Raw genomic sequence first — 8026 nt, 5'->3', positions numbered from 1 at the left:
AATTGGTGGGAGGAGGGGTAGGTGGAGAAGGTGGAGGAGGAGAAGGTGGAGGGATGAGGTAGAGGAGCATTGTCAGAAAGTGGAAGAGAAGAACGTGGAGGGAGGAGGTAGAGGAGGTGGAGGAGGAGAAATTGGTGGGAGGAGGGGTAGGTGGAGAAGGTGGAGGAGGAGAAGGTGGAGGGATGAGGTAGAGGAGGTGGAGGAGGAGAAATTGGTGGGAGGAGGGGTAGGTGGAGAAGGTGGAGGAGGAGAAGGTGGAGGGATGAGGTAGAGGAGCATTGTCAGAAAGTGGAAGAGAAGAACGTGGAGGGAGGAGGTAGAGGAGAAAGTGGAAGAGGAGAAGGTAGAGGGAGGAGGTAGAGGAGAAGGTGGAGGGAGGAGGTAGAGGAGGAGGGGAGAAGGCAGAGGAGGAGGGGAGAAGGTGGAGAAAAAGAGGGAGAAGGTGGAGGAGGAGGCGAGGTGGAGGAGGAGGAGGGGGAAGTGGAGGATGAGGAGAGGTGGAGAGAGGAGGCAGAGGATCATGGAGAGAAAGTGGAGGATGAGATGGTGGAGGGAGGAGGTAGAGGAGGTGGAGGAGGAGAAATTGGTGGGAGGAGGGGTAGGTGGAGAAGGTGGAGGAGGAGGCGAGGTGGAGGAGGAGGAGGGGGAAGTGGAGGATGAGGAGAGGTGGAGAGAGGAGGTAGAGGATCATGGGAGAAAGTGGAGGATGAGATGGTGGAGGGAGGAGGTAGAGGAGGTGGAGGAGGAGAAATTGGTGGGAGGAGGGGTAGGTGGAGAAGGTGGAGCAGGAGAAGGTGGAGGGATGAGGTAGAGGAGCATGGGCACAAAGTGGAGGAGAAGAAGGTAGAGGGAGGAGGTAGAGGAGAAGGTGGAGGAGGAGAAGGTGGAGGATGAAAAGGTGGAGGAAGGAGGTAGAGGAGAAGGTGGAGGGAGGAGGTAGAGGAGAAGGTTGATGAGGAAAAGGTGGATGGAGGAGGTAGAGAAGGAGGGGAAGGTGGAGGAGGAGGTAGAGGAGGATGGGGAGAAGGGAGAGGAGAAGGAGAAGGTAGAGGGAGAAGATAGAGGAGTAAGTAGAGAAGGTAGAGGAGGAGAGGGAGAAGGTGGAACATAGTCGGAACATCGGGGTGTCGCAACATAGAGCACTCACTGTGCGATAGTGAGCGGGGTGTATTTTGGGATGTGTGAATCGCATTATGAGAGTCACTATATTATTTAACTTTCTGCCGATATCTAATTACCAGAGAAAGTCACCTTAACTATCGGACTCGTATGAACGTTGTCGAGCTACTTGCCGGAAATAAAACCACCAGCGAAAGGCGTCGATGCTTATGTGCAGTCAAGGTCAGTGTGAAGGATACAGCTAGACTGCCGCTGGCTTCTCGCACTGACCTTGGCTGCCTTTATTTTTTTACACGGAGTTAGCGGAAGGATAGTATGAGGTGTGAGATCATGTTATCATCGCCTTAGCTCGGTGGCTCAGTGGTTAGGTTCAGGTTTACCTGGCCTATGCGGAGAAGTGGCTCGCATGTTCGAGTCCCACCAGAGCCGGAACAGGCAGTATTAAAATGTCTATGTATCGTTGCGCGCGCGTGTGTTTGTAATGTGCGTGCGGGCGTGGAGACAGACGGTGGACAGACAATGACCAACCAACTAAGTAACTAAATAAGTAGCTAACTAACTATCCTAACTAGGAGGGAATGATGGACTGACGGAAAGACAGAAGTGATGCACAACTAGAAGGATGGATTGGATCGAGCTGGAATTTTTTTTGTCTTATTTGATAAAAATTTATTTTGCCTTCTTTTCGACCATCGTCAGCTCCGTTAGTTCTCTCTTCGTTCGTTCGTTTCTTTCCATCCGTCAGTCCTTCCTTCTGTTCCTCCTTTAATTCGTGCTTATTATTAGTATTAGTTTATTATTAGTATTAGTTAGTTGGTTTTTTAGTTAGTTAGTTGTGTCTGTCAGTGTGATGTGACATTTCACGTGATTCGCATAACATCAAGAGCTAATAATACAATACTAATAATAATACTAATAATACTAATAATACTAATAATACAATACTAATAATAATCAAGAGCTCAAAGGTATTATTAGCTCTTGATAACATGCTTAGAAAAGAAGCTCGTCTCACGGCGTTCCGACACCAGGTTAAAACTACAGGTGTTAGAGCAGTTCATTTATAAACACTTTTAATTTCGCCGAGAGATGGCGCTACGAGGTCATATTTTATTAATGAGGCAATTTCGCATTTCGAAAAGTAGATTTGCGTACACATCAAGTCAGTTTCAGCTTAATTTTTTCAAACACGCAGAAACTCCCACTATTCGGACTTCATACCTCAACGGAATTTGTTCACAGAAAGTTGAGGATGTCTCTGTTTAATGTAATTGAGATTAAAATGTACTTATATTAAATTTATATTCAAAACTTAAATATAATTATATAGATTTTATTACACGAACGTTTTTTTTTCTACTTCTTCTTCCTCCTACTTCTCTTCTTCGTCTTCTTCCATGTAACGTTCTTAACAAAGCATTGCAGACTTAGGAATTATCCACGCATGCACGCATACATACACACACACACACGCATGCACGCACGCACACACACACACACACACACACACACGCAAACGAGCGATGGGAGAGGAGCAAATCAAACAATTATAGACCGTAAGTAACATATTCAATGAATACATTATCCAACTGAATTAAGAACATGACAAGTCCGTTGTTAAAAAATCTTTTACTACAGAACTTCATACACGACAGATGTACAGATTTATTACACGAGGATAATAAAACGAAAATGTCACTACATTAAAAACGAAATTAAACTCCTTGTCATTTACAGAGAATTTCCTAGGCCAGGATGCGCAGCCTGGTTCTGTGAACTGGACTCTTTTATACTGCTGCCAAAATACGAATATGAAACGGTAGGAAGGCGCTATCGTCGGTCAGATTCTATTAGCTATGTTCCTCTTACAAATTGAACACCGCCGATAGACGACGGTGACGCGGTAGGGGGCGCTACCGCCGGCACGCGCCCTGGTAGGGGGCGCCTACCGCCCGGCCACGCACCCTTTGGTAGGGGGCGCTACGCGCGCCACACACCTGGAGGACGGCGTTTGTAGAGACAACATGGATTGGCAGATTTACGCGGCGTATGGTCGTCTACGACGGTAACCGCCCGCGACGTGACGTCAACGCTGGCGTCGCAGAGAGATAGCTTGCGCGCGCTGCGGGAGCGCACCGTAGTCCGCCATTACAGTTCAGGTCGTTCCGCCTAACACGGCGCCAGGTCACACTCCGGTCACGTGACTCACACACAACACATTACTTGCTAGCTCCCTCACTTCGTGCAATTAAGTCACGTGCATTCGGTATACATCATACATCGTCGTCACGGCAACTAGAAATGTGGACCGGCCTCGCGTGCAGGTCTATGTTCCGTTCCATTTGCCTAGCAGAGGACCGCCACTGCAAAATGAACTATTTATGTTACACCCTTAGTTTCTCATCGGCTCGCGACAGGTGGGACGTGGGCGGCGTCACGTGAGAGGAGTGAGGGAGTGAGGGAGTGTGAGGGTGAGTAGAGAGCTGGAGTGATCACGTGACACGAGGCTGCAGCTGCTAGCACAATAAATTTCTCTCACCGACTGCCAAACTCATGTGGACGAGAGAAACCACGCTGCACGCCTACCGGATTACATGGCGTGCGGTCGCGTGCGTGCGTGCGTGACATTCTACGCTGTCAGTCTCATTGTTTTGTATTATGTGCGTGCCATAGGCCAGGTAGGAGCGCACCAGTAGCTGGGTTTACCGTATTTTTACATATTAGAGTCCGTCATTCGCGAGTCTTCCATCGCATCCACGAGGTTTTACAACAATATGAACTAGATGTCTTAATCAGACAGAGTAACCTAGGCCGCCTCCTGCGGCCTGCCTCCCCCCCCCCGCCCCGCCTCCACCCCCCTCCCCCCCCCCCACTCCCTCGCCACTGTCCTCTACACACGCATTACCAAAACGATACAGTCACCGACGTCATCAACGAGTAAAAATTGGCAGTGAACGAATACTGAACAAAGCGAATAGAATACGAAATTTCCCTGGCACGCACGCACGCACCGGACGCACGCACGCGATGGTCTATGGTCTGAAGACATGCTTCAACACTACTACGTCAGTCTCTCTCTCTCTCCTCTCGTCTCTTACACCGGTGGAGTTATTTGTACCACGGACGGTGAGTGTGCCATGTTGCACACACGTTGGCACAGGCTTCTGATACAACTCGTACATCCGCTGGCATTTCCTCCTCCCTTCGCAATTCTAGATGACATAATATTAATACAACATTCACCGATCATCATCAACAATGTATTAGGTGGCGCCACCAACGTTGGAAGCAAGTTGACGTTGTCGCCGTTGGTGTTGGCGTTCTTACATAAATGCGAAACGATCACAGTTGCAAGCACGCTGCACACACTTTCCCTGCCCAACCTAACCTAACCTTCCCTACCCCACACACACCTAACCCTACCCCACGCTTCCCGACCCAACCCCTACATCTAACCTAACCCAGCCCCCACCCACACAACTACCCCTCTCTCCCTCTCTCTGTGCGTAGATAACAGCTTGCTAGAGAGATAAAGAATACGCACGCTAACAATCAGACGCTAACAATGCACAGACCTAACATGCCAGAGCTAACAATGCAGAAGCATTAACAATGCACAGAGCAACAATGCCACAGACGCTAACAATGCAGAGCTACAAGCACAGCTAACAATGCAGAGCTAACAATGGCACAGAGCACAATGCAGAGCTAACAATGCCACGAGCTAACAATGCGGAGAGCTACAATGCAGAGCTATGCACAGAGCTAACAATGCAGAGCTAACATACACAGAGCTAACAAATGCACAGAGCTAACAATGTACAGAGCTAACAACGCTGCACATCACAGAACACACGTGCAGGATAATCGCTTCGTTCTCTAGACGACGCAACGAACCTAACCACGACGATGACGCCTACAACGCACGCACACACATGCATGGCACACATGCTAGCTAAAGATCGTTAGAGTGCAAGAGCGAGGGTAAACGAGATGGTACAGCCGTAACCGCCGCGGAGGGCCGTCACGTTGATCACGCACAATCCCTGCCATCACAGACATGACGCCATCCCATAGGTGGCTCCCTCTATCTCCTCTCATCGCCACACTCTGCCATGACAGAAATGCTCACAGAGCAAGAAGATGACGTGAGCACTGAGAGAGAAAAGAGAGAGAGAGAGAAACCACGCAACGGTTCGTATGGTCAACACACTCACACGGGCCATGCGTGGCGCCATATATAACGTGAACAGTATAAGCAAAACGAACGACGGAACGACACAAAACTTCGCAGCAGATACGACGATGAAGCATCGAGTCGTTTTATTGATTGTGCACTCATCCTACTATCGCAGGTTAAAAACATGGGAGTATATACCGATGATGGTGTGTACACATGCAGACAGCTTTCACGAAGGTTACACCGACACGGCCCGTTAAACTTATTTACAAGAAAATAATACATTCATGCTTTCACACGCAACGCATACAAAGGACGCGTTTCACCGTAGAAAACGATTGCACGGGTACACAAACAACTACTCTCAAGTACCTAAGAATAATAAAAAAACACAATAGTTAACAAGTAATCAGTCAGTCAATCAACAATCAATCAATCAATCAATAATCAATCAATCAATCACTATAAAACAGGGAGAAGGATAAAATTCCTGATGGATGTGGCAGTGTTATTGTAGCTGTGACTCATGGCTGTGTGTTAACGATATGCAGTTACGCACCAGCAACGCACACAAGCATATCAGACGTGCAGCAGTGTTCATGTAGTGTTTCATCAGGTGCTCCTCTCTCTCTCTCTCCATGCGGGGCGCCATGTGCCTACAGCTGGTAGGGGCCGCTACATATCTATTGGCAGGCAGCGAGGAAAGCGCCACGCGTGCTACCAGCTGGTAGAGGGCGCTACATGTCCATTGGCAGGCGGTTGGGGCGCCACGTGTCCACGACAGGCGTGTAGGGCGTCGCACGTGTCTATCGACTGCGTGGCGGCATTCCTGTCGTAGCCAGACATGATGTAATGGTCGATGAGTGGCCCGCCGTCCACGCCGAGCACGAGCAGCAACGACGCCGGCGGTAGCCGCCGCCCCGCTCACCATGCCCCGTACAGGACGAGCCGCGGTGGCTCCACCTGACGGCCGGACGCCTGACCAACGCCGACGCAAATAGTTCATGCCGTAGCGGCAACGCGTCCCGGGGGTGGGGGGTCGGCGGGTGGGACAGGGGCAGGGTTCCTCTGCGCGCCCCCTGCCTGCAGTGCAGCATGGGTCGCTGCAGTGGATGCGCTCCCCGCGGCGACGCGAACGTGCGTTTGTGTACGGAAGCTGCCGAGTAGCATCCTCCTCCTCCTCCTCCTGCCCGCTGCGTCGCCCGCCCTCTTCCCGGCTTGCCGCCGCGTGAGGGAGACGCCCGCCGCTCCGAGCCGCAGTAGTGACTAGATGTAGGGGGCGCCACCAGAGGCTGCGGCGCGCTGCGGCGGCAGCGGGTAAGAGCCGGCATCGACGATGGCGCTGGGCGGCGCAATCCCGTGACGAGTGGCTTGCGCGGGCGACGAGCGAGTGACGGCAGGGGGTCGCGGAATGCGGGACGGGGCGGAGAATACGACGCACGACCGCATGCCATCATCGCTGCTGCGTCACTGCCCTGTCGCTGCTGTTGCTGCTGCTGCTGTAGCTGCTGTTGCTGTAGCTGCTGCTGCCTGTGTGTGCCTGTTAGCTGCTGCTGCTGCTGTTGTTGCTGTAGCTGCTGCTGCCTGTTCTTGTTGTAGTTGTGTTGTTTGCTTGCGTTGCTGTCTGATGCTGTAGCTGCTGCTGCTGTTGTTGTTTGCTGCTGCTGCTGAGAGTTGCCATGACGATCAGATTGAACGTTGTATCAAGTTGCACACAGCTCAAACTACTCTCACTATCTCGTGTTGTCTCACTATCTTGCATTGTCTCACTGTCTCGCTTTGTCTCACTGCCTCGCTTTGTCTCACTGCCTCGCGTTGTCTCACTGTCTCGCGTTGTCTCACTGCCTTGCAATGACTGCTCCTTGGTCCCGGCTTGGTAGTTGTGTGCTGCTTGCATGCCAGCTTCGTTCGTGTAGTGATTGCTCTCAATCTGCTGATGCTGTTGTTGTTGCTGTTGCTGCTGCTGCTGTTGCTGCTGCTGCTGTTGCTGTTGCTGCTGTTGCTGCTGTTGTTGCTTGCTGCTGCAGCTGCTGTTGTGCTGCTGTTGCTGCTGTTGCTGCTGTAGTTGTTGTTGTAGTTGCTGCTGCTGCGGTAGCTGCTGCATAGAGGCTTGCCAGGCACTGCCCGCACCTTTACCGTAAAACTTCTTCTTGAAATGCTGTCGGTCGTAGTTACGCCACTGCTGCATCTCAGCGGGGGCGCCACCGTACACGCCGCCCGTCTTCCCCGCGTTGGTGGTGGCGCCACCGTCGCTGAAGCTGTCCGCACGCTCGCGGGCGTAGGCGGCATCGTCAACACTGCTGTCACGGCTCGGCGTCGGAGAATACGCCGGCGTCGACGGTCGCGGCGATCCAGAGGGCGTCACCGGTCGCTCACCAGGGGGCGTTGGCGGTGGCTCCGGGGTGACGGGTGGGGTGTGATGGGAGCCCTTGTGTAGCGTGGGGGAGGGGGTCTGTGGGCGGGGCGAGCCGGCCATGTTACGTGTGAAGAATGTTGCTGGGAGGCTGGGCGACGGTGTGTGGGGCCGGCTGCTGCTGCTGCTGGCGCCATCTACTGGGACGTGTCACGTCGGCTGACGGCGGTCTGCCACTTCCCGCTCTCCCTCACAATCCCGCGGCTTGCTGCCTGCTGCTGCTGCTGCTGGTCGATCGTACAGTCGAGGCATCGCTGCAAACACAACGACATATGTATTACATCTCTGTATTTGCAAGTTGCAGTAAAAACCGA

The sequence above is a fragment of the Priapulus caudatus genome, unplaced genomic scaffold (genome assembly GCF_000485595.1).
Source record: "Priapulus caudatus unplaced genomic scaffold, Priapulus_caudatus-5.0.1 Scaffold1156, whole genome shotgun sequence".
NCBI lineage: Eukaryota > Metazoa > Priapulida > Priapulimorpha > Priapulimorphida > Priapulidae > Priapulus > Priapulus caudatus.
This window is presented reverse-complemented; position numbering follows the sequence as displayed.